At 47.6% G+C, this 7,774-nt stretch overlaps 1 pseudogene; it reads right to left on the reverse strand.

Annotated features, from left to right (window-relative positions):
- Window positions 1-5,924: 5,924 nt before the first annotated feature.
- On the reverse strand, window positions 5,925-6,131 carry LOC142261083 (U2 spliceosomal RNA; annotated as a pseudogene).
- Between the last annotated feature and the right edge of the window lie 1,643 nt (window positions 6,132-7,774).

The following is a 7,774-nucleotide window of genomic DNA, read 5'->3' on the forward strand; positions in this document are numbered from 1 at the left end:
TAACAGCACTAAACCCTTCTATTATGTCCCTTAGCCTTTTGAGCTTATCCTCTGGTAAGCGGAAGACCATGCCTCTGGTATCGATCTCAGTGCCTAAAAACTGTATTATAGTAGCCAATCAGAATACAAAAGGATGCATAGGAAGCGTGACTTTATTTCAATATTTTAAAACAATCCAATAAAATGAAGAAAAGTCACTCATACAAGATCCACAGAAGTTGTATAATACATACATAAATCAAAACACTATAAGGCCTGTTTCACACGTCAGTGATTCTGGTACGTTTGTGCTTTTTTTTAAACATAACAGAATCACTGAGATACGCAGATCCATTATAATGAATGGGTCTGCTCACACATCAGTGATTTTTCACTGCACGTGTCTCCGTGCGGCGTACCCGCGTGTCCGTGATTGCTGCACGGAGACATGTCCATTTTTTTCTGGCATCACTGATAGGATGTCCATAAGGTGGCAGCAGAGCATAACAGAAAAAGGTGCCTATTGTGCACTGAAAAGACCCAATGTGATGCACCAGACATATAGAGCCCTAATGGATTCACAAATATAAGATATATCATGAATGACTACTGCATAATGAACGCTAGCATGAAAAAAGAAAGGAATCCATAAAAATAAATAATAAATGGTGCACATATGTTAGAGCCCCACCGAAGGACAAAAAAAGTCTGATGGAAATAGAGAGCATATAGGAACAATAAGAATGTGCAACAGAGAGGAAGGTGAGAATGCAGGATCAATCACTGCCTGTCAGATATTAATAATCAGGGAAATAACTCTGGAGCAGACGCACAAATTAGGGTCTTACCTGGTAAGGTAACAAATAATTAATAGTAGTTGCACTCACCTATTAAGGTTGTGCCAGTCACAACCCCTAAATGCACGTTACAAATGGCGACAGCCGCAGCCCCTAGTAGAAGAGCAATAACGTATAGGAGGAAAATCGGGTGCGTGCCGCGCTGTCACCAAAGGAAACTGATGTTAATTATTTCATCTCTTTATTCTTTTTTCCGGTCAATGTGTTTCAGAGATCACTGTCTCCTTCATCAGGGCAAAAAAAGAACAGTATGCAATCAAAGGAGGAAGAACCTCTATATATACACATATGGAGCTACGTCAGAGGACTGACTGCTGTATTTCAAATACTGCCGGGATGGTCAACTGTTACAATACCGGCCATAAAAGTTCTCAAGTGATATATTGAGAAACATTTATAAAATCACTGGGGTATAGTGTTTCAAATTTCATCAGCTTTTTGAGACAAAAATCAGAAAAAGAAGAAGAAGAAGGACAAAATGAAAAAAAGAAAAAAAGAAGAAAAAAAAAACAAAAAGGGAGCATTGAGCTCCAGACCCTGTATTGAGTCTTAGAAGTGTAGTGACAAGTGCATCTGTCCACAACCCTGTAAGGGTGAACGGGATGACGGACAAGAAAAATTATGTTCGTGGCAAAAAATGGTGGTGTTGCTATATAAAATTGCATTAAGAATAAAGAAAGGAAAAATTTCTTTATAAAAGTAGTGAAGAAAAAAGTGGAAAAAAGGGGAGTGTAAGCCATTTTACTAATAAATAGTGATGAGCGAGCATGCTTGTTACTACTCGGTACTCGCACGAGTATCACTGTACTCGGTCTACTCGACGGGGACCGAGTAATCTCGCGATACTCGTGCTGTACTCGTGGTCTTCATCCCTGCATGTTGGCGCTCTTTTGAGAGCCAGCCCTCATGCAGGGATTGGCTGGCAGACCACTGCAATGCCACAGCCCTGTTAGTTGTGGAATTGCAGTGATTGGCCGGCCTGCACAGCGTGACCGAGCCTTTATACCGGCGGGCGCGCTGTGCTCTGCTCACAGCTATCCAGACAGTCAGTGCAGGGAGAGGGTCGCTGCTTCAGGGAAAGGTTTGCGGCCCTTTATAGCTATTTCCGTAGCAGGGCTGCAAACAGTGTGACCAAAAGTCCTTCTCAGGACTATTCTAGTTGTATACAGGCAGGCAGGGTATAGCCAGGTCGGAGTACAGTAGCAGAGTCCTTCTCAGGACTATTGTTGCTGTATACAGGCAGGGTATAGCCAGGTTGGAATACAGGCTAGTGACCAAAAGAGTCCTTGTCAGGACTATTGTAGCAGTATACAGGCAGGCAGGCAGGCAGGCAGGCAGGGTATATAGCCATTCCTAGTGGTGACCGTATACCAGCCTTCATCATATCTGGGGCTGGTGTACACAGTCTAAAACAGTCCTGATAGTGTCAGACTTCTCAGCAATTGTCGCTCCTAAAACCTGTTAGGTTCTTAGTGCGTCCGTGCTTGCATTTAAAAACCGCACGTGTGTGCCTGTCGGTGGCAGCGTACAGGTGCACTTGTGTGCGTTTTTACCAAACTATTATATAACGCACAAGTGTAGTGTATAATACACGTCAGTCAGCAGTGGCTGATAGTGTCAGAGTTCTCGTCATTAATTTTTGCTCCTAAAACCTGTGTTAGGTTCTTAGTGCGTCCGTGCTTGCATTTAAAAACCGCACGTGTGTGCCTGTCGGTGGCAGCGTACAGGTGCACTTGTGTGCGTTTTTACCAAACTATTATATAACGCACAAGTGTAGTGTATAATACACGTCAGTCAGCAGTGGCTGATAGTGTCAGAGTTCTCGTCATTAATTTTTGCTCCTAAAACCTGTGTTAGGTTCTTAGTGCGTCCGTGCTTGCATTTAAAAACCGCACGTGTGTGCCTGTCGGTGGCAGCGTACAGGTGCACTTGTGTGCGTTTTTACCAAACTATTATATAACGCACAAGTGTAGTGTATAATACACGTCAGTCAGCAGTGGCTGATAGTGTCAGAGTTCTCGTCATTAATTTTTGCTCCTAAAACCTGTTAGGTTCTTAGTGCGTCCGTGCTTGCATTTAAAAACCGCACGTGTGTGCCTGTCGGTGGCAGCGTACAGGTGCACAATTTGCACAAACTTTGATATAACGCCCAAGTCTAGTGAATACACGTCAGCACAGCATTGCAAAATGCGCAAGGGCGTTGGCAAGGAACAAGGAAGTGGACGTGATGGTGGTGCAGGCAGAGGCCGAGGTCGTGGGCAAGCTCTAATTTTGCCACAACAAAGGGCCACATCTAGTCGCTCGCACGTCCTGTCCCAAATTCTTGGGGACCGCAGCAGTACACCGCTCTTGAACCAAGACCAGTGTCAACAGGTTGTTAGTTGGATAGCGGATAATGCTTCCAGTCAGATTGGCACCACCACAAACACTCTGTCTTCCACACGGTCAAGTGTCAGTAGCCGTGATACTGCACCGCACATTTCAGAACCTGATCCTCCTTCCTACCACAAGGCTGAGTACACGTCCTCGGACATTAATGATCCCACACTTGGACACTCGGAAGAGCTGTTCACATTTCCATTCGCACATTCTGGCCTCTCGCCAGCTCATGTTGAAGTGGGTCATGAGGAGATCGTATGTACAGATGGCCAAATATTTGAGCAGCCACGTTCTCACGAAGTTGGCAACGTGTCTCAACAAGGGGTGGACGATGATGAGACACAATTGTCAGGAAGTCAGGAGGAGGAGCAGGGTGCGGAAGAGGAAGACGACGTGGTGGATGATCCAGTAACTGACCCAACCTGGCAGGAGGATATGCAGAGCGAGGACAGCAGTGCACAGGGGGAGGGAGGCGTAGCATCCCAACAGGCAGTAAGAAGCAGGGTGGTGGCTCCAGGCAGAAGTCAGGCAACCGTTCCCCGGAACAACAACACGACACAAGGTGCCTGTACAAATGTTAGGTCTTCCCGAGTCTGGCAGTTTTTTAAGTTGGATCCAGATGATTCTAAAAAGGCCATTTGCAACACCTGCCGTGCCAGCATCAGCAGGGGTACCAAAACTAGCAGCCTGACCACCACCAGCATGATCAGGCACATGTCAGCCAAGCACCCGACTTTGTGGGAAGTACAACACAGTCGAGGAGCAGTGCTTGCTAATGTCACTGCTACGTCTTCGCTGGTTGTGCATGCGAGCCAATCCCCTGTCCATGCTGCCTGCGAACAAGCCTCCTCCGGTCCTGCACCTGCAGTTGCCTACTCAGAAATAACACCATCATCAAGCACGTCCTTGTCCCAGCGCAGCGTTCAGTTATCCATTCAGCAAACCTTTGAACGCAGGCGCAAATACACTGCCAACACCCCACATGGGCGCCCTGGACAAGCCAGGTCGTCACAGGTACTACACCAACACACTCTACACTCCGGCTAGGCACACCGAAGCTAAACACAAATCCTAGTTGCCTTCCTCCAGGGGCTGATGTCCACACCAGGGGGTGGGCCAGGCGGTTGATCCCACCCACCGAGGAGTTCACAGTCCTGGAGGCGGGAAAAGGAGTCAGATTAGAGATCAGTTTTGGAGTTAGAGAAGTGAAGAGGAGAGGAGACTGACCGTGTCCGGGTGTGTGGCCCGGGCACTCAGCAAGGTTGGCAGACGGTGGTGACCTTCTGCAGGAGAGGCTGATTGGAGTGAACCGTACGGACCGGGGATGGGCGGTGGCCCGCCGGTACCAGATCGGGGAGTGAAGAGAAGCCAGCACCATCCGGCAGGGCCTACGGACCCCGACCAGGCTAGGAGTCGCCGTAAAACCGGTCAAATCCGTTAGCGACAGGAACCTCCAGGGTTTCCCAGCAGTCAAGACCCGATTGAAGGCAACAGCTCACACCGTAGAGGGAAGCACAGTCACCGCCAAGGCTACAGTTCCCAGGGCCAGAGCCTGCGGGCAAAAGGGGCTCCCTCAGCATCCATCCAAGCTGGGGAGCGGGTTACCGGTGGGAAGCCCGCTAGATTTTGGGGGAATAAAAGGGGTCCAACACCACATCCCCACAGGTGCACACCCACCCATCAAAGAGAGCTATAAGCCAATACCACCTTCACATTGCCAGTGTACCAAGTACATGTTGAGCAACATGAAGGCGGCTGGGGTTATCCGTGACAGTTGTAGCCTTTGGGCAGCTCTGTTGATCCTGTTAAAAAAGAAGGACGGCACCACTCCCCGTATTGAGGAATCGCTAGCTGCATTGAGAACTGCAAATTATTTTTCTACCCTTGATCTCACTAGTCACTATTGGCAAGTGTCCGTTGCTGAGGCAGACCGGGAGAAGACCGCCTTCGCCACCCCTATGGGTCTCTGCGAGTTCAAAAGCATGCCCTTCGAGCTGTGCAATGCGCCAGGAACCTTCCAGAGGCTGATGGAATGCTGCTTGGGACAAGATTTTAGGGTGTATAAAAAGGGAGATTAGATCCCGTGATCCCAACGTATTGTTACACCTCTATAAATCACTTGTAAGGCTACATCTGGAATATGGGAACCAGTTTTGGGCTCCACATTTTAATAAGGACATTCAGAAGTTAGAGTCAGTTCAAAGGTGGGCAACTAGACTACTACAAGGAATGGAAGGCCTCCCATATGATGACAAGTTGAAAAAGTTATTAAGTGATTATTGGCTGCAATGGGGCTTTCTGGCTGGTGCCAGCCTCTCTTCTTAGCACACAGGAACCACAATCCCTACACCATGCTTCAATGGATTCTCTCATCCCAGCCCAGTAAAACTACATATTTTACACAGTCATAAGCAGCCAAAAGGGATCTATTCTATTCAATTGCAAATGATCTAGATAAGACTGAGAATAAGATACTGCACGGGACATAGCAGAGTTGGTCAAGTTGAGTGGAGATGAGTTTGCTATTTGGCACAGCTTTTTGCATCAATAAAGCAAGTAAAAGGTGTGAAAGATAAAAAAAAGGGTGAAAGTGTGAAAAGTGAATTGGCCAAATTGAGGTGCATATAAAGTTTTTGCTTTCTTTCAATTAACTAATGGGGCTCATTTGAATCAGGTGAATTGAGTTCTGCTTTTGGAAACTGGGTTAAGAAGGGGTGTACCGGTCCTGGAGGTACTGCAATACCAGGTCAATGCGTGCAGTGGACAGAGCAAGATTTTTTCCATCTCCTTGTTCTAAAAATCCATTTAATATATGGTCCCCAGAGAGGGGACGTATCAGATATTAAACTGATAAGAACAGATTTAATTTTTTTTTTTTTCTGTTTATCAGTAGGACTTCAAAATAACAAAGGTGATCGCCTCCCGTTGCCTGGGAACCGTCCAGGCACAAGAGGGCTATGTGTCACCAGAAGGCGCACACACTTCCTCAAGGCCGGCAGACGTGCAATCCCAGGCACCTTCCAGTACCGACCAAGGTAGCGTCCTCCGAAACTACACTTGATCTTAGCCAAAAGGCCGAGAAGCTATAACCCGAATTGGTTACGGCCTTGAGTGGCACCCTGGCCTATACCGGACACATCTTAGGGAGAGGGAGACAAACCCACGCCTACAGAAGACATTTTGTCACCCAAGCCAACCCTTGAAAAGGCTGTTTTGCAGAGCAAAAACAAGAAGAATGGTGCTTTTTGCAGCCGCCGCCCACTGCAATGAATCTGAATAACTCCTCCTTTTGGACACAAGCACCTCCCCTCCCCCTTGCAGTCTTTCCAATTCATGATACAAAAAGACGGACGGACAGGACAGGACAGGACAGGCTGCCTGACTTTCCGTCACTGCCACCCTTTGCCATCCTTGCCCGTAGAAAGCCCTTTCATCATCCCCAAACCCTAATCTTTTCCCTTCCCTTCCCAGATGCGTCTCACTCCCTTTCATTAGGAAGTGAGCGCAGCCTTTTCTCCGTTCTGCACATGCGCGACGTTAAACACAAATGCGCAGGCGTGCGTTCCATTACCCTCACTGCATTCCACTCCCATACAGGAAGTGGGCGCAGCTATTACTACGGTCGCACATAAAAGAACCCACGGCCACCACTGCACATAGCTGACTCCACCACAGGACACCCACTTCTACACCAACGCAGGTAAGACAGGATCGGCACCTCTATGCTCCCGTTACAATCAGGCTCAGTCACCATGTGATAACGCTCTCAACTCTTTAGTTGCAGGCTCCCCTTGCTTCACCTCCACTGGCTGTGCTGCCATTTCCTCTCCCACCTGGAAGGTATACTTTATTCCACTATTTTCCTGTTTCTCTCTTCCCCCTTTTCCCATAACCTACTTTTATCTGCATTTGTGGGGTATCTATATGCTATTTACATCATAGTTTTATTCATTAATATGGAAGGGAAGAGTGCCCATGAGAGTGTTGAACTGCGGAGAGCAAGAGATTAAGCTGCTCCGATTTGCCACCATTGATAAGCTGTTCTCAGTAGATACACATGCTATCCAAACAGCAGCATCCACCATTGCTTCAGCCCACCCATTCAGTGACAGCTCACCAAGTCAGCCAGAGGAGTGGTGTAAGGAATTACACGTAGGCACTGACTCCACACCTTCACATCACAAGAAGGGGGTCTACAGGCTAGTGCAAGAATACGAGCAAGTCTTCAGCAAACATCCGCTAGACTTTTGAAGAATAAAAGGGGTCAAACACTACATCCCCACAAGTGCACACCCACCCATCAAAGAGAGATATAAGCCAAAACTACCTGCACATTACCAGTGTACCAAGGACATGTTGAGCAACATGAAGGAGGCTGGGGTTATCCGTGACAGTTGTAGCCTCTGGGCAGCTCCGTTGGTCCTGTTAAAGAAGAAGGACAGCACCACTCCCCTGTATTGAGGAATAGCTAGCTGCATTGAGAACTGCAAATTATTTTTCTACCCTTGATCTCACTAGTCGCTATTGGCAAGTGTCCGTTGCTGAGGCAGACCGGGAGA

The sequence above is a fragment of the Anomaloglossus baeobatrachus genome, unplaced genomic scaffold (genome assembly GCF_048569485.1).
Source record: "Anomaloglossus baeobatrachus isolate aAnoBae1 unplaced genomic scaffold, aAnoBae1.hap1 Scaffold_212, whole genome shotgun sequence".
NCBI classification, from domain to species: domain Eukaryota; kingdom Metazoa; phylum Chordata; class Amphibia; order Anura; family Aromobatidae; genus Anomaloglossus; species Anomaloglossus baeobatrachus.